This window comes from Gavia stellata, chromosome Z (genome assembly GCF_030936135.1).
Source record: "Gavia stellata isolate bGavSte3 chromosome Z, bGavSte3.hap2, whole genome shotgun sequence".
Lineage (NCBI taxonomy): Eukaryota > Metazoa > Chordata > Aves > Gaviiformes > Gaviidae > Gavia > Gavia stellata.
The window spans coordinates 42,880,429-42,899,194 of NC_082637.1; the positions used below are offsets into that span (position 1 = coordinate 42,880,429).

At 40.5% G+C, this 18,766-nt stretch overlaps 1 protein-coding gene across 1 annotated transcript in view; it reads right to left on the reverse strand.

The window, feature by feature from the left end:
• Window positions 1–18,766, reverse strand: part of LOC104250408 (guanine nucleotide-binding protein subunit alpha-14) — an 86,103-nt gene that overhangs the window by 47,668 nt on the left and 19,669 nt on the right. The gene's annotated exons all lie outside the window — the stretch shown is intronic.

An 18,766-nucleotide genomic window follows, 5' to 3' on the forward strand; every position in this document is an offset into this window, starting at 1 on the left:
TTCCAAGAGAAAAATGTCTTCACTGACTCATATCAAAGGTCCATTCAGGCAATGTCCCATCTCTAACCAGGCTTGTAAGTGGTGGCCAAGAGAAGAGTAAAAAGAAGGGCCAGAATATATGAGAATTCCTCCACAAAACCCTCCCTGCATCTTAAAAGTTAGGACTTAGCTCAGAAGTTCATCAGCTGAATGCCAGCCATTTGGTAGCCTTACTGTATCTCTCACGTACTTGGGCAGGTCCCTCCTTAAAGCCATGGAAACTTTTTGCATCCTCAACACATTTTTATAAGGAGTTTCAGAGCTTTATCACCCATGATACGACATTTGTTCTGAACCTGGATCCACCAGCTTAATTTCTGTTTCTTGTATTCAATAGATCCTCTCTCCCGGCCTTCTCCACACACTCTTGATTTTATACACCTCTGTCATATTGGATTGGGTTTACATGGCAAGGTTTTGGTAGCGCAGGGGCTGCAGGGGTGACTTTTGTGAGAAGCTGGAGAGCCCAAGCAGGAGCAGGCTCCTAGCAGGACCTGTGGCCCGTGGGGGACCCACACTGGAGCAGTCTGTTCCTAAAGGACTGCACACCATGGAAGGGACCCATGCTGGGGCAGTTTTTGAAGAACTGCAGCCCGTGGAAAGGAGCCATGTTGGAGAAGTTTGTGAAGGACTATCCTGTAGGAGGGACCACAGGCTGGAGCAGGGGAAGAGTGTGAGGAGGTGGGAGCAGCAGAGACAAAGTGTTACAATCTGACCACAGCCCCCATTCCCCATGCCCCTGTGCTGCTTAGGGGGAGGAAGCAGAAGAGTTGGGAGTGAAGTTGAGCCTGGGAAGAAGGGAGGGGTGGGGGGAAGGTGTTTAAGCATTTGTCTTATTTCTCGCTATCCTTCTCTTATTAATTGGCAAGAAATTAAATTAATCTCAGTAAGCCGAGTCTGTTTTGCCCGTGAATGGTAATGGGTAAGTGATCTCCCCATCCTTATCTTGACCCATGAACTTTTTCACCGTATTTTCTCCTCTGTCCTGTTGAGAAGGGGGAACGACAGAGCAGCTTGGTGGGCACCTGGAGGTCAGCCAAGGTCAACCCACCATATTCACCTTCAGCTGTACTTTTACTAGGTTGAAGAGTCCTAACCAGGTCAGTTGAGTTCTCAGGTGGAAGATACTCCAGAACTTGATCATCTCTTTGACCCTTGTTGAAGCTTTCTCGGTTCTATTTACCTCTGAGATATACCTAGAGTACCAAAACTTCAAATACTAAGGTGCTGCCAAAACTTAGATTTAAGAAGTGGCATCATTATGTCAGCTGCACTGTAAGTAACTAAAGGACAGGGGGAGTGCACGTGCTATGTAGTTCTCCATCTGCGTTACTTTATCCTGATCTACAATTAACTTTACCTGCCATTTCACTGCCTACTCTCGCGATGTCCTTCTGCAACTTTCCGTCATCCTTACAAACTTGACTAATGCTAAGCAGAAAAATTTCTCTTGTAATTGCTCAACGCCTTTCCCATCACACTTTCCATTTTCTCTATACTTCCTGTTATTCAGCATCAGTGTCATGCGACTGAACAAATCCATTTCTATCCCACAGAGCTTTTATATGAGAGGGTCATGGACAGCCTTTTCTTGTTCTTCCCCAACTGAAGGACGGTACAGGAGGAAAAAAATACCTGTTATACTTTCTTCTTAAAACATTCACTGTAATTTTTCAGAAGTTTAACAATTAACTCCATTCTGGCCGCACTATAGAATTTGCTTCACTTCTCTACTAAGGATTTACTGCTGGTGACATAGTATTGCCATTAACAAACTTTCAGTAATTTACACTTAGTACCACTAGGTGTCAAAAATATATCAGCACAAAGAGGAAAGAGTTCCTCTGAACATTACATCTGCAGATAAAACAAAGCAGGAAAATACTGTGAGTGCCCACCTCATCATACTGTATCTCACTACCATAGCAGACCGTAGTATCTCTTTAATGAAAGATCACACAACTGCAGGGCTCCAACCATTAACAGTAATAACAAGCAAAACTCAGGTAACCTAGGAAGGAGTAATATGTCATCATGTATTACTTGTATATCATAGTCATTTTTCTGAAACATTTATCACCGTCATCAATTCTTATTCTATGATCTTCTTTCGTATTTTGCATCATCCATTGTGGACTTCCTTTCAAGGCTGTAGCTGTCCCTTATTCAAGCCCATGTTGTTCAACAGTCCTTCTCTAGGTCATTGCTAGCACAGCTCTGCTCTCCAGGTAACAGGACCTATCGCACTCATCAGAAGAGTAGTGAAGCAACTTCTTAATCATTGAATCATAGAATGGTTCGGGTTAGAAGGGACCTTAAAGATGATCTCATTCCAAACCCCCTGCCATAGGCAGGGACATCTTTCACTAGACCAGGTTGCTCAAAGCCCTGTCCAACCTGGCCTTGAACACTTGCAGGGTTGGGGCATCCACAACTTCTCTGGGCAATCTGTTCCAGTGCCTTACCACCTTCATGGTGAAGAATTTCCTCCTAATATCTAATCTAAATCTACCCTCTTTCAGCTTAAAGCCATTACCCCTTGTCCTATCACTACATGCCCTTGTAAAAAGTCCCTCTCCAGCTTTCTTGTAGGCCCCCTTCAGGTACTGGAAGGCTGCTAGAAGGTCTCCCCAGAGCCTTCTCTTCTGCAGGCCGAACAACCCCAACTCTCTCAGCCTGTCTTCATAGGAGAGGTGCTCCAGCCCTCTGACCATCTTTGTGGCTCTCCTCTGGACTCGCTCCAACAGGTCCATGTTCTTCTTATATTGGGGGCGCCAGAGCTGAACGCAGTACTCCAAGTGGGGCCTCGTGAGAGTGGAGTAGAGGGGGACAATCACCTCCCCCAACCTGCTGGTCACACTTCTTTTGATGTGGCCCAGGATACAGTTGGCTTTCTGGGCTGCAAGCGTGCACTGCTGGCTCATGGTGAGCTTCTCATCAACCAACATCCCCAAATCCTTCTCCTCAGGGCTGTTATCAATTCATTCTCCACCCAGCCTGTATTTGTGCTTGGGATTGCCCTGACCCACGTGCAGAACCTTGTGCTTGGCCTGGTTGAACTTTATGAGTTTTGCATGGGCCCACCTCTCACGCCTGCCAAGGTCGCTTTGGATGGCATCCCTTGCCCCCAGCAGGTTGACTGCACCACACAGCTTGATGTCACCAGCAAACTTGCTGAGGGTGCACTCAATCCCACTGTCCACATCGCTGACAAAGATGTTAAACAGCGCTGGCCACAATACCGACCCCTGAGGAACGCCACTCATCACTGGTCGACACTTGGACATCAAGCCACTCACGGCAACTCTCTGAGCGCGACCATCCAGCCAATTCCTTATCCACCGAGTGGTCCATCTGTCAAATCCATGTCTCTCCAATTTAGAGACAAGGATGTCATGCAGGACAGTGTCAAATGCTTTGCACAAGTCCAGGTAGATGATGTCAGTTGCTCTTCCCATATCCACCAATGCTGTAACCCCACTGTAGAAGGCCACCAAATTTGTCAGGCACAGTTTGCCCTTAGTGAAGCCATGTTAGCTGTCACCTTGTTTTCCATGTGCCTTAGTATAGTTTCCAGGAGGATCTGCTCCATGATTTTGCTGAGCACAGAGGTGGGACTGACTGGCCTGTAGTGCCCTGGGTCTTGCTTTTCTCCCTTTTTAAAAATGGGGGTTATGTTTCCCCTTTTCCAGTCATAGGGAAATCAAGCAATATTTAATATCTTTGTCTGTAAAAAGAAGATTAATATAGCTGTTCTTTCAACAAATGTTCAGGATTTCTTTAATTTTGGCATCATATTGGTTTACTTGAGAAAAATGGAACATATAGATATGCCGGAATACATGTGAAACAAATTCCTGGAGGAATTTGTTTTAGTAAGATGCTGATGTAACATCACAGCCCTCAGAAAGGCAGCCCTCACATGTCAGCTTTAAGAAGTCAACATAAATACAATTCAAATACAATGCAGTTTAAAACCAAAACCAAACCAAACCCCATCACCAACTTTTTTCACTGCCAGTGGAACCCTTATATTTGAGAGGACAACACTCTGATTAATCCAGGTTGAATTGCTGGCCTAAATTGTTATATAGCTCAGAATAAATGGTCCTATCACATTACAGCAGTGCCCTCTACTAATGTTTGAGTTAAAGAAAAAACATTGTGTAACTGTTAACTTCCCTATCAGGGATATGTAACAATTCCTTGAAATTAAGTTTAAAAAAAAAAGGAAAATCAAAGCACTATGTATCTAATTTTGGCTTTTAAAGAAAGATGCTTTTCTCCAAGCCCCACAAACACCAAAGGTAGATGGAGCCAGGTTTGAAGAGATCATCATCTGTAATCCAAGCTAGAGTTCCTCCCTGCATGAATCCAATTTAATTTTTTAAGAAATTTAAGGTTAATGTTTTATTATTATCATCTGATTTGATCTAATCTATATCAACCTACAGCAAATGAAAATTGCCTATTCAAGTGATTTATAAAGTGGTATGAATACACGGGTAATAAATGGAGCCATCCTGCTTTACCCTTTGACCTCTCATAATCCTGAACACAAGTTGATTTAAAAGCTTTGTGCTCCCTACCCTGACCTTAAGTAGAGTGCACAGTCTTCTTTCTGTATTCTTCCTTCCAACAACTCCTTATGTGCCTAGCTGTGCCTCTTGTCATAAAACCAGAATACAGGGTCTCTGTCCAAATGCAACAATACATGCTCTTTGTTTCTCCATTCACATAAGCTATCTAAAAAAATCTTCAGGGCTCATTAGCTTAAAATGAAACAAGGCTTTTGAAACAGATCTTGACAGAGCATCATTTTACAACATGTTAAAAAGTGGCAGGGCTTTCAAAAAGAGTTTGAATATGTAGTCATGCCCATATGCATACTTGTGAGATACTAAGCTAAAGATAACTGCATTTCAGGATGGAACTGCATACACAATCAGATTTGGATTCAGTATCTTTTAATTAAAATGGTTGGAAAACAAATGGAGACCCATTTGGAACTTGTGTTTTAAGACTTCAGGTGGTGGGGCTTAAAAAAACGGAGTACAGTTTTTACATTAGGAATAATAAAAATGGTAGTAGGGTAATTAAAATCAGGTAGTACAGAAAGTGTAGATAATAGAACAATAAAATATTGATGTATTATATACCTTGGAGGTATATAATGACATTTTAATGCCACCAATTCTAGAGGTATTAGAGAATGGGGGGGGTTTAAAACGTGGTTATATAGGTCCAAGGTGTTGGAATTTTGTTAGTACAATCAAGTTTAAAAAGGCTATTTGTGTAAAAAAACCAAACCAAACCAAACTCAAAAAAAACCAGGCAAAGTGTGTTTTACTCCTCAGTGACATTTGTGGTACCACTTGCCCAGAATACATTTAGTGCATTTATCTTCAGAAAATAATCCGTTGAGTCATTACTGCCAAAATACGGAATACACATTCTACTGACTAGGTCAAGAGACAGAATATTCTCAAAGTTGAGATGTAAATACATTAGTTAATGTCAAATATTTATCCTCCCTCCAGTCACTTTTTTTTCCTCTGCTTTCAACTGCTGACTGCCACATAGGTAAGTGTTACCTACCCAAATCCACTTTCTCAATTAAAAGAAATATTGGAATTTTACCAGTTAATCCAAGGAATAAAATATTCTATCTGTTTCGGCCATTAACTTTTGTTCTTAACTCCTCCTTTGCCTGTCAACTTTATTTTCCAAGTCTAATATCTCAATTCTTTATGGAGAAAACAACAAGTTATTAAAACAAATAAAAAACCCAAACCCCCCAACAACACAACTGTATGCCCTCTTATTCTCCTGAGGACTTTGTGTGTGCAACTTAATTACACCAATGAGCAGACTGTGAATACAGCCACAACAAAAACTAGAAGGCTGTAATTGCTAAGCACAGAGCAAAGCTAGCTAACTAGTTTTGCTAACCCAATCACCATTAAGAACAACACGACAGCAGCTTTGGCAGAGGTGATAAAGCCTACTGTAAATCCTGGATCCACACTTGAGCAGTTCAGATGACTGAGATCCGGGTTGCTCTTCACCATTATCAGCTCTCAAATGACAATGATACCTTCATCTACAGTATAGACCTGTCCATGCGTTCACTTCCACTTGCCATACGTGAATAGATGTAGGTCGGTCAGTAAGCAAATATATTTCGTCTGTTGCTGCAAGACAACAGGTTTCACTCTTTTCCTGGCAGCTGTGTCTCACTCAACAGCTCTGGTGCTGGTAAGGACCAAGTCACTGCATATCTGCATGAACAAGCCCCCTGGTCCCAGCAGAAGCAAGAGAAGTTACTACCTTCCCAATTGTCCCTGTTGCCAAGCATGATAAACATGATGAAGTCAAAATGCCACAAGTAAAACAAAAAGGTAAGGTACAGGGTCATAAAAGTAATATTCAATGCCATCTTTAGACCAGAATCTAGTATTAGACCTCTTCTCCAGTTACGAGTGGCCACTAGAAAAGGCTCACTGACAGAATCATGTTTATAGCTATAGCTGACTTACCAGCTCTGCAAAACTCAGTAGCCTCAAGCCTCTGCTCTCAAGCCTCTACAACAGGCCATATTTCTGACTCTCTTTACAGAAAAATAGATATTTTTGTTAAGAAAAATAGCTGTTTCATGGGCAGAAATAATTATGAGAATAAAGACACCAACATTTAGTAATTAAATTAGGAGATTTGCTGCTTGCATTAAAAACTAAACTATATTTAAACAGGATCTGCAATATTTTGTATTGCAGTTGTTAGCCTTGTTCAACTGACAGAAGGAAACATCCTTCTGTAACGGTAGGATTAACGGTTTGATATACAGAACTAAATTGTGCCAGTGCACAAAGGTAGACATAACAAAAATGGCTTTCAAGTAAATAAACATGACTTACTGGAAATTTATAAGGTTAGAGCAACAAAAATTTCTGGTTTTAAAACAACAGAGGCAGAAAAACCATGCAGAATGAAATTCTGTTTATTTCAAGGAGGAGACCTGAAGCAGGTGAAAGGAAATTTTTGAGGTTTATCAGAAAGAAAAGTCTTTAGGATCATTCAGCAATTTTGGAGGATTGTTCTGCCCATTCTGTTAATTTCTTTCATGGTGGTACCATATTAAATGCTGAAATTAGCTTCACAATATAATGCACATAGTTACACAAAAACAAAGCCACAACCATTTTGTCTACTAGGAGGCAGGGACAAGACAGTGTGTTTAATGACCTGGGGAAAAGCCAAAACAGATTTCATCTCTACAACTCATACACAGTTAGTTCTTGTTTTCCAATAGACATGTAACCCAAAAATAAAATGTGTTTTCACTTCTCTTGTTCATTTACCAATCACCATTTCTGACATCTGTGCCAAGCAATACTTTGAAGTATTATCTGTTGCTTTTTACTAACCAACAGTACAAAAAACCCTCTCCATAAATGTATCAAGAAATAAATTTGGCGGGCGGGGGGAGAACAACCAAAAAAAAACAACCCCCAAAGAACCGGCAGCTATTTCAGATGCTCCATTCATATTCTGTAGGATTCAGAACCATCTTCCAAATCTGTTACCAGGGAAACAGCTCTCATTCATTCTAAAATCCCACATATTAAAAGCACATTCTGGTGACTTTTCCCCTGCTGCTGACAGGGAACATGATTAAGAATAAGAGTTTTGCAATTTCCGAGTTTAAATTAACAGAGGGAGAGGCTCCAAAGATACTTAATAATCACCATCTAAAGCTGTGTAGAAAAAAAAAATATATACTTTAAAAACAATTATTTATAAGTCCATATGTACTAGTGCTATGCATGTAGCTGAATGTGTGCTTCTGCACTGGCACCACTTATTTGACACCTACATAACTCACTATTTGAATGTTATTTCTGCTACTAAGTATAAAGGTGGAAGTGACAATATATCTGCAAACAAGCCATACAATTACAGGATTTTTAGAAATCCAAAAAAAGCTTAAATACATAATTTTTTAGCAAGGACCAACTACATAAAGCAAAAGTTCCACAGCTCATTCTGGCCTCACCAGTGCTGAGGGGAGGGGAAGAATCACCTCCCTCCACCTGTTGGCAACACTTCTCCTAATGCAGCCAGGGTACAATTAGCATTTGTTGCGGCAATGGCGCATTGCTGGCTCGTGTTCAACTTGGTGTTCAACAGGATCCCCAGGTCCTTTTTCTGCAAAGCTGCTTTCCAGCCAGGCAGCCCACAGTAACTGGTGCCTGGGGTTGTTCCTCCCCAGGTGCAGGACTTTGCACTTCCCTTTGTTTAATTGCACGAGGTTCCTGTCAGCCCATTTCTCCAGCCTGTTGAGGTCCCAGGGGTCTGGATGGCAGCATGACCCTCTGGTTTATCAGCCACTCCTCCCAGTTTGGTGTCATCAGCAACCTTGCTAAGGGTACGTTCTGCCCCGTCATCCAGATCATTAATGAAGATGTTAAACAGGATTGGAGCCAGTATTGACCCCTGGGCTACACTGCTAGTTACTGGCCTCCAATTAGACTTTGTGCCACTGATCACCACCCTCTGGACCTGGCCATTCAGTCACTTTTCAATCCACCTCACTGCCTGCTCATCCAGTCCACACTTTATCAGCTTCTCTGTGAGGATCTCATGGCAGACAGCATCACAAACCTTACTGAAGTCTAGGTAGACAATATCCACTGCTTACCCTTCATCTACCAAGCTAGTCATTTCATCATAGAAGGTTATCCACGTTGGTCAAGCATGACTTCACCTTGGTTGATTTTCTTGTCCTTAATGTGCAAACAGTTTCCAGGATTAGCTTGCTCCATCACCTCCCCAGGGATCGAGGGGAGGCTGACCCTCCTGTAGTTCACTGAGTCCTTGCCCTTCTTGAAGATGGGGGTGACATTTGCTTTCCCCCAGTCCTCAGGCACTTCTCCCAGTCATCATGACTGATCAAAGATTATTGAGAGTGGCCTCACAATAACATCAGCCAGCTCCCTTAGTACTTGTGGGTGCCCCACCAGGGCCCGTGGACTTAAGTATGTGCAGTTTGCTTAATTATTCTGTAACCTGATCCTCTTCCACCAAGGGTATGTCTTCCTTGCTACACACTTTCTGCCTGGTCTCTGGGTCCTTAGATTTCTGAAGATTTTTCTGATGTCTTTACTAGTAAAGACTGAGGCAAAGAAGGCATTCAGTACCTCAGCCTTTTCCATGTCCTGTGTCACCAGGGCCCCTGCCCCATTCAGCAATGGGCCCACATTTTCCCTAGTCTTCTTTTTGCTACTTAGGTATTTACAGAAACCCTTATTGTTGCCTTTGTTTGTGATAGGCCACAAAACATTCTTAGGTATGAGATGTTCTTTCATAACAAACCCTGGGATGTACGTGTCCTTTCAGAGCAACCTCACTCCATAAAAGGCCAGATCCTGCCTTTCACGTACATGGGTGGCTCCTACCCACTTCAAAGGGAATTTAGTCTGTCTAGTGATGGACAGGATATAGACTTAAATGTTTGTAAACATTTCAATAAAGTGGTAGTCTCAAAACTCATCTTTGACTGAGAAACACTGTGCTAAACAGTGGCAATAAATTTATAGTTCACCTGACCCTCATCCCAGACTATTCCTGCAGATACTGGCAAAAAAATGACAGGAAGTTTCCACCTCAAGCATGCTATAACTGATGTGACTAGAGTATCATAAACAGATGCAAAATTGGGCAAATAATTATTAAAAAGGTAATACACATATGCTAGTGCTATGTATATTTTTTTGTAATTAACAATTTACATTGAATAGGAAGGTTCATGTATATCATATAAAATGGCTGATACTGCAGTTAATTAACTTACCATCTTATCACCAAATTCAAAAGCAATGGAATGGCAAAACCCCCAAAAGTTCTGGTTCTGACGTTCATGTGGCAGAGATTTGAAAATAAGTGTGGTACAAGAATCCAGAGAGATTTCTTTCAATGTTGAGAAAGAAACTTTGTTTTAGCACCATGTATCAAATGAAATCAAGAAGCTGAAAAAACTACTACTAGCAAGGCTAGAGTGATGTGATTTGAAAGAGAAAGATCTGTCTCTCTAAATGTAAAGGAAAAAGAGAAGAAAGTAAATAGCATACAGAGTGACTGACACTAGTGAGGATATACCCAGCTGTAGCCCTATATGTAGCATTGAATTTACCTTTAGACAAGCTCTTCCTGAGCCCACTTTCCCACTCCCTCCTGTTGCAGTCTCTCCTATCCCCTTTCTCTCCATTTTCCCTTTATCCCCTCCCAGTCTCACCTCTCTCTCATATGTTGCTTTCTGACCCCCTTCTAGTCTTCTTCACATCCCTCCTCCTTTTTTCTCAGTTTAGCTAGCATTTTTGGAAACACAGTCTTCACAAAAATCCAAGCAGGCAACAAATAAATAAATAGTGAAGACCCAACAGATATTTCCATCTTATATTCTTTTCTTTCCACTCTTCATCTTTCTACTTTATTGAGACTGTGTATTTTTTGGATCTGTAGGTTTCTAGCTGCATTTCTCTGCAATCCTTCAGGTAAATACATTTACATTCTACTACGAATCCCAAGAAATAGAACTGTAATGTAAAAAAGACACCAAATAAACCCACTATAATTAAAACACATTGAAAACCAAGGTATGCCAAGGTATGTGATGAAGGCCAACTCCTTTACCCTATCTAGATCACAACATAACTGAACATCTAACGGGACAGCCTTGCTATTGCTTTGTTTTCTGACAGGTCCAATACTCACTAGATCATTTTCCTTGATCAATTCTAATGTTGCAGTTTGGCCAGCAGCATCATGCAAAATTAGATTCTCACCAGCTCATTCCCAGGGGAAAAACACTGATAATCCATTCTTGATATATCTTGATGCAGTCCCAAAAATCCTGTTTCAACAGTGTTGAAATGGAATAAACATGAAGGGGCACATTCCTTTCCTATAATTGGAATTTTCCAAGCAATCACTCTCTAGCTCTTTACAGTGTATTGCACTTTTTTTGGCTACCAAAAACCCCCAAAATAATCTGGGCTCCAATGTTCTTACTGTTAATGAAAAACTACAAGTTAAAAGTTCTGGAATGCAACTGAAGACCAGACACTATCTTTCAAAGCTCAGCACTCACTCTTGTGCTGATCCCTCTTCCTTTGATTCCTTCCTCCACACTTGGGATTCTGGGCACTTCTTGCAAAGCCCAGATGTTCTCCTCCTCCACAACAAAGGACATCGTAACAACACCTCTTGTGTAAGAATGGAATCTGAGAGAATGAAACTGCCAACACGCTAAGATGCGCTGCAATATGTTCAATATGCAAATGCTCCTAAAATACACAAAATCTTCACATAGGATGCTGGTGTTCACAATTAAAGTGGTCTTCGTTCAGTTTAGCTTTATCCTCTCAAATTAATCTTCCTGCCCTCACTGAGGCAGCAGGAGAACTCTACTGTGACAGGTGATCCTCAAACCTTCAAAACTCGCTCTGCCACCTGACTCAGGGCAACCCACTTTCATTCTTTTTGGCAGCAAGCGATCTCTGTGCTGAAAAGCCTAAAGCATTTGTGCATAGCAGGTTCAAATGTATAGGCTAGAAAGGTAAGTGGGCATTCCTTTTCTCATTTCTACATGTTTATGTACGTCCCCCTCTCCTCCAGAGACTAAATGAGAAAGTGGACAGAAGAAAACTACCCAGCCAAAACCAAGTCTCGCCACTTCTGCGAGAGGCAAAAAATATGGTGGGGGTGTGGAAACAGTCTGTGTTGAGTCCCAGAACAGAACTGGAAAAACTCTCTCACTCTTTTCTGGATGGACTACAGCTGGCTTTAGTCACAGGAAAAACAAAATAAAACAAAACAATAAACCCCAAAACATGCTACTTTGCCTGTAATGTTGGCAGTTACACTACAGTAGAATAGTCTCCTATACAATGCAGAAAAGCTAGTCAAAAAGTGAAAAAACCAGTAGTAATCTAAGGTGATTATCAACACCGACCAGTAGTTTTTAATTTTTAAATATTCTTCATACTCTTTTAAAAAATTGAAAATTCCTGTATGAATAAGAGAATCTAAATGCCATGTTACTGAATACCTTAATGAAAATGCAAATGAAGATAATGCTGCCATAGTTTTTAATTAAAAGTTTTACAAAGGAAGACTGAGACAAGCATGCAGAGCATATTTAGGCCTGAGCAAACTGCATACAGGGGCACAGCAAAGCTCCTCCACTTTGCAATAGTCTTGCTTATTTCTAAATTATCCTTCATGATAAAAATATTACTGAATAATAAGAATCAAGAGAAGTCATAGTAAGGAACTAATTTGAGGTACACACACTGAAGTTTCTGAGGTTCTCCCTCACCTTCCTTCTTTCTCCCAAACTCATCCAATGACTGTTAACTTGTGCTTTTCACCTACAAGACAATAAAAATAACTCCATTTCTTCTTTGATGAAGTATATTAGCTTCTGAATATACTTGTGCTGGTATTCCTGGAAAAGCTAAATCTGCTAGTTATTTTTATCTGCAATATTCACACCAAACTGAGTCTTCCTTGAAAAGTCAGCAAATTCTGTTTTTTGACTTTAGCAAAGTGAAGTTTATTCCTTTTCATTGTCATAACATCAACATAGACTACAAGAAATCGCATAACAGGTCTACGCTGCTATTTAGTTTCCTAATCCTGCCCCACCTTGCTCTCTCAAGACACCGTTCTCTTTCCTCCCTTTCTGCAGGAAAGCAGGCTGGGCCAGCAACCTGTATTTTCCATGGGTGCCGTGTTTTCCATTTCCCTCAGCTGGCAGTGAAGAAGTATCTGTGCACGAGTAAGCAAATCTCTGTGGGCTACAAGAGCTTCAGAGATAATCCAGGCTTCACATTCCATTACACTAAACTAGGACTATGTATCTAACAGAAGAAACATGTGTTTAAGGAAGAACAAAAGGCACACTCTAATCTTTTCTTTGAACCAGATTTCCCTATTTCCCTGGATTTTTCAGTCCTCGCAACAGATAACAACCGGCTTTCAGCATGGAAATGCATTCTCTTAATTTAAACTTTATATATTCTTTTTGATTTATTTTAAAAGTCCCTTTTCGTACTAAATAAAAGGAAACAGTGAAACAGCTTCCTAATGGAAAACCTGCTGCTGCTGCAGGATGTCCCGGATGATGCAGGTAACAGTTTATATTCTTGGTGTTGTGTGTTTAACAGGAAGTACTGTAACAAGCAGGAACTAAAATTAAACACAAGAAAAAGCTTGTTTAAAACTGACAAAATCTGTAAGACAACAGGAACTCCAAACACATGTTCTTGTCTTGCTAGATTATACTCTGTTAGTTGTTAGCAGAAGGACTGGGTCCAGTGCAAATGGCAAGTGTCAAAACAAACTGGTGAAGTGCCTCATGTACTATAAAAGAGTACATCACAAGAAGAGTCATCCTTTGAGTTTCATTTCTTCCACACTCTGTAGAGTTAGCATCAATAACTGCTACGAAGACAACTATTTCTTATAGTCAGTGGTAGGACAAACTTTTTCTTCATAAATGTTCATCCCAACACTTTGAAACTGATTACAAATTAACTATAAAATCACTATAATCGTGAATACCCTCACTCTCGGTAACAAAAGAAAAAAACCAAACTCCTAACACCTAACACTGTCATTAATGTAGTTCCTGAAATCCGTACCTGACTTCTAAGGGCAGAAGCCTCCAAAAACCTATACAACTGATGCATGGCTTTGCTTAGGGAAACAGAACTGCTTTCCTGCATTGTCACAGCAGACATGTCGAAACTGAGTGTTGGTGCTCCAGTCACTGCCATGGCATATAGAAAGGCAAGGGTGGAGGGGACGGCTCCAGTGCTGCTAATTCATATGCTTTTACTCGTTAGGGACAGTGAATGCATGTGACTTCTTACATTAGTAACTTAGGCTGTCACAGCAGCTACCTAGCAAATTCTAAACATTTTTCAAGCATTTAGAGCTAACAAGGCACACAAGTTATTAAAGCCAGCAAATGCATGACTGCATTTCGCAACACCACTTTTCAATTTGCTTAGCACATGCAATGCCCTCCTCACTTTTTTTTCTCCCCAAAAAAGCTGCAATCTCAACACTTCCTTTCCCCTTTCCACAAGTTCAGTGACAGCAACACCCACCTTCTGCATTGTATAGAAACACGGCAAGTAAAGCTGATCAACAAAACTTGGTGGCAAGGCAAGCCACCACTAGTGCGTCTGCAAGAGCCAAGCAGAACGTAAGGTCCACTGTGTGATGTTACGTGCACCTCCTTCCTTCCCTATTCACATCATACAGTGATTTTGAATATGTGTTCAATCTTTCATCTCCTTGTTTCTTGCTTTCCCTACTCTGCCAGACTATTTTAAAACTAAAGACAGAGAGAAAAGCCTAGAAGAAATCTAGTATTACCAGGAAACACAAACTTGCACTCAAGAATTGTAAGAACCATGATAATGTGCTCTCTTTAGCTACAAGGAAAAGATTGCAAGACCGCATTAATAATCTTTTTAACATGGCAGAAGGAAAGAAAGTTGTTCTTTACATAGCTACAGCCACAGATGCCATTGGTATAGAGGCAAAATAGGAGTGGCAGCATATGGCAACCGTTTTTAATTTCTACTGCTGATGACAATTATGCTGTTGTAAAAAAGATGCTTACAAATAAAAAGATTGAGACAAAAAACACCACACCAGGAAGTCTAGCTATGATCTGAAAGAAACTTTATGTAGGCAGCAGCTAAACACTTTGTATCCATAAGCAGGGTTAGATTTGTCAAAAGAGCTCCTCTATGTCCTTCCAGCAGTGCTGGGAGCAGATCTTTCCAAAACCAAGGTGAAATACAATCAAGACACTCACATGTCATGTTCATTGCTCACATTCTCTGCATTAATTAAACCAGCTATGAAGACAGGAGAGAATTTGGATGCCAGATTTGAAATCAGAAGCCATAATGCACTTCTGCCTTACCAGATGAGGAAAGGAAAAACTTCACGCACATCCTTATTCCCTTAGAATAAAAGTTAGACCAGCTCTGACTGTACGAAGTATTTCATCAAGGGATCTCAGCTCTGGTACACACGCTGCCAGTGAAATAGAAATTACTTCAGTGACATCAGAATGACAACTGCAGAGTTAACACCAGCCTTTTGCATGCGTATTTGGCACAAGAGAAGGTGTGGGAGTATCTGGACAAGCCCTGTGATACACGGGACAAAACCAAAACTCCAAGTTACTCATGAGACAAAAAGCAGAAGTGGGAGATCAGCAGCACTCAGTATTCACACACTTTGAACTTTATCAAAAGATCAATTTGAGACCTAGTCTAAACACTAATCTATCAACACGTCCTCAGAACAAAAGTTTTGCCAGGTCAGCTTATAAACTTATATAGGTTCATATAGTAATCACTCGATTAAAATAGAAGAAGTTTCCCACCAAAATTTAACAGTCTAACTACCAGGATCACGTTCTTGTTTATCCCCCATGGAGGATAGAGCCTAACTGCTTCTGAAGGATCTGAGCAATTTAGAACCCTAAGTTCTCTTGACTTTATATGAGACTTAGACACTTGCCTGAAGTTACTTAAAAAAAAAAAATCTACCATGAATTACTCATTACTTACCTCTAAACCACAAGTAGTCTCCCATCCTGTATGATCCAATAATATATTGCTAAAATAAATAGCAAATTGTTTTTCTGAAATATTTTCTGATATTATCCTTCATTAATTGCACCTTATATTAGCATTTTGTGCCACTGAACACAAGGAGGCTAATTTGCTGTCACCATAGTTACATTTTCTTTCGCTTCCAAAAAGAGAGAACATCAATTCCAACTACCATCACGGTCCCGTGCAGGGAACGCAGGACTCTGTTACAGGCAGATATATATAACTTAGAGAAAAGGTATAAATTCCCATTTCAGAAGGAGACTACTTAAGTATTTACAAAACCCAAAGAACTTTACTAGACTGCTTATCAAATTGCTGGTAAACAAGTAATTTGCAATCCGAAATGTTAATCTGAACCCAAATCATCTTTAAAATACAAACAAAATTGTTCTTAACACATTTCTTCTAACTTTTCCACCTTATAAACACAGATACAAAGCAGACAAATACTATTGGCTGTGAAAGAAAAGGCCATTCCACAGTCATCTTACTCATTTTTTGATCTCCCATAGCTTTGAATCATTAACTTACACCACAGCTGAGCAAGGTTTACTGACACGGTCTTTAAATGACAAATGCAAACACCACCTGAATTTCAGTCTTAACTTCCAATTTGCTTAGCTATGCACCACCAAGGACAAAATCCCATTCCAGCCATCCTCTCCTCTAACTTCCCATCCTAGGGCCAAAATGTCTCCAAATCCTTTAGTCTTTCTGCTGTTGAGGAAGTGAGAAGCAGCATCTGGAGTACTGTGTCCAGTTCTGGGTTCCCTGGTTCAAGAAGGACAGGGAACTGCTGGAGAGGGTAGAGCAAAGGGCTACAAAGATGATTAGGGGACTGGAACATCTTTCTTATGAGGAAAGGCTGAGGGACTTGGGTCTTTTTAGTCTGGAGAAGAGAAGACTGAGGGGGGATCTTATTAACGCTTATAAATACTTAAGGGGTAGGTGCCAGGAGGATGGGGACAGTCTTTTTTCAGTGGTGCCCAGTGACAGGACAAGGGGTAACGGGCACAAACTTGGTCACAGGAAGTTCCATCTAAACATGAGGAGGAACTTCTTTACTTTGAGGGTGGCAGAGCACTGGAACAAGCTGCCCAGAGAGGTTGTGGAGTCTTCTTCTCTGGAGATATTCAAAACTTGCCTGGACGCATTCCTGTGCAACCTGCTCTAGGTGAACCTGCTCTGGTGGGGGGGGTTGGACTACTTGATCTCCGGAGGTCCCTTCCAACCCCTATCATTCTGTGAAAGCATGCAGCAACTCCTTTAGTCTACAGTATCATCAAACACCTTGAACCAGGCATTTCCTGTGTGGTACTTGACAATAGCATATATTAAGGTGTATATCTTACAAAAGTGTATACTAACAAGAATAGGAAATTCCTTACATTGCAAATTTGCCAAAGAACCTGGGAAGTTTCACAGAAGTTAACTATACTCAAGTGTCACCTGCAGTAACCAGAGAGGCTACGTAATTTATTAATCATTTGTGATGGGCATTATCTAATAGGATTTTTTTAAAGGTTTTAGAGGTTTTAATAGAATATTTTGTAAAATAAACTTTTCTTAAAAAAATAAATAAATCTATTTTTGCCTACGTACCAGAAGCCAACTAACTGAAACTAAATTACAGAAAGCCACAAAAAAACGGTTTGATCTGTTGATGGACTGGATCTAGCTTTCTGACAATTCAAACAAGAGTTTGCCTCCTGTCATTGAATAACATAGTCTTGTATTTTGAGCTGAGAAATCCACTTGGTGAGGGAGCTTTAATCTTATGGGCTTATACCTGATATTTTAATTCTATTTGTCAAACTCTATGCTACTCCAGTACCCAACATATCACAATATCCCATAAGAAGAAACGCTGCAACTCCACTTATATAACCAAAGGTTAAATATGCCTGATCACCTTTCACGTTCCAGGTCACAAGAACTATTTAAAGAACCATAGCAATACCTTATATTCAGGGGGGAAGTTTAATACGAAAAGGGCGGCTGAGACTGAGCAAGATGTATCCTGATCATACACAGTTTTGAACTTCAAAGCAGAACAGGAAAACAAATTAACAAAAAGTAGTCTAACTATAGAAAACTATGCTCAGTATTATCCTAACTTTAAAACCAAGTGACAAACCAACCGACAAAACATTTTTGTTCTTTAAATGGAAAACATAAAAATACAGAGACTATTGCCCTGCTTCTGAAGGTTCCTTAGAGCAATGCAGTTGGAAACTATTTGCTGCATTTTGGACTAAAAACCTGCCAAACAAAGCTTCTCCCCCCCCCCTTTTTTTTTTTTACATCTCCCCATTGTAAGCCTCCGTTTTACTGTTCATGGAAAATTTCCCAGTTGTCTAAGAAATTTTCAATACATTTCCTTTTTAAACATGAAGGGCATATATTAACAATGAAGGAATATCTCATGAACTCTAGGCTGCCCCACTGGTGACCCATTGAAGGCTGGCTGGTATTTCTACATAGTTAGCCTAAAAGGACTTTAAGTAGCTTACTTTTCTCTGGTCCTTTCACCTCTAGCTCAAGGAAAAAGAACCGGTATTCAGAAAGCTACCACTCATTGCTTCTGCCAACAGGACATGACCTTACACAAGCAGTCAGCTGACTTGAATTTTCAAAAAAATTCAGTAGAGCTTGTGTGTGTGTCTGTCTCTCTCCTTTGTCAGTTTTATGATATAGTACAGTGAAGTTTCCTGGTGTATAGCCCAAACTCTAGCCCAGGTAGTTCTCCTGACCACACACAGTTTTCAAAGTGAGACTGAGGGATTTACCTTCCTTATTATACAAAAAGCTTAAAATCATAGCTCATTGCATTTGGGGGTTAGTTGCTAATTCTGCCTCAAGTGGGTGTTACAACTGTGGCTGTGTTTCTACCAGTGAAATAAAGTTTTCTAGAGAGGAGAAGACATGTGTGTATTTGTATGACATACTTCTTAATGCTCTTTATTTTAAAACTCAACAGTTGGCAGTTTCCTTGCTACAATTCATCTCCATGAAGG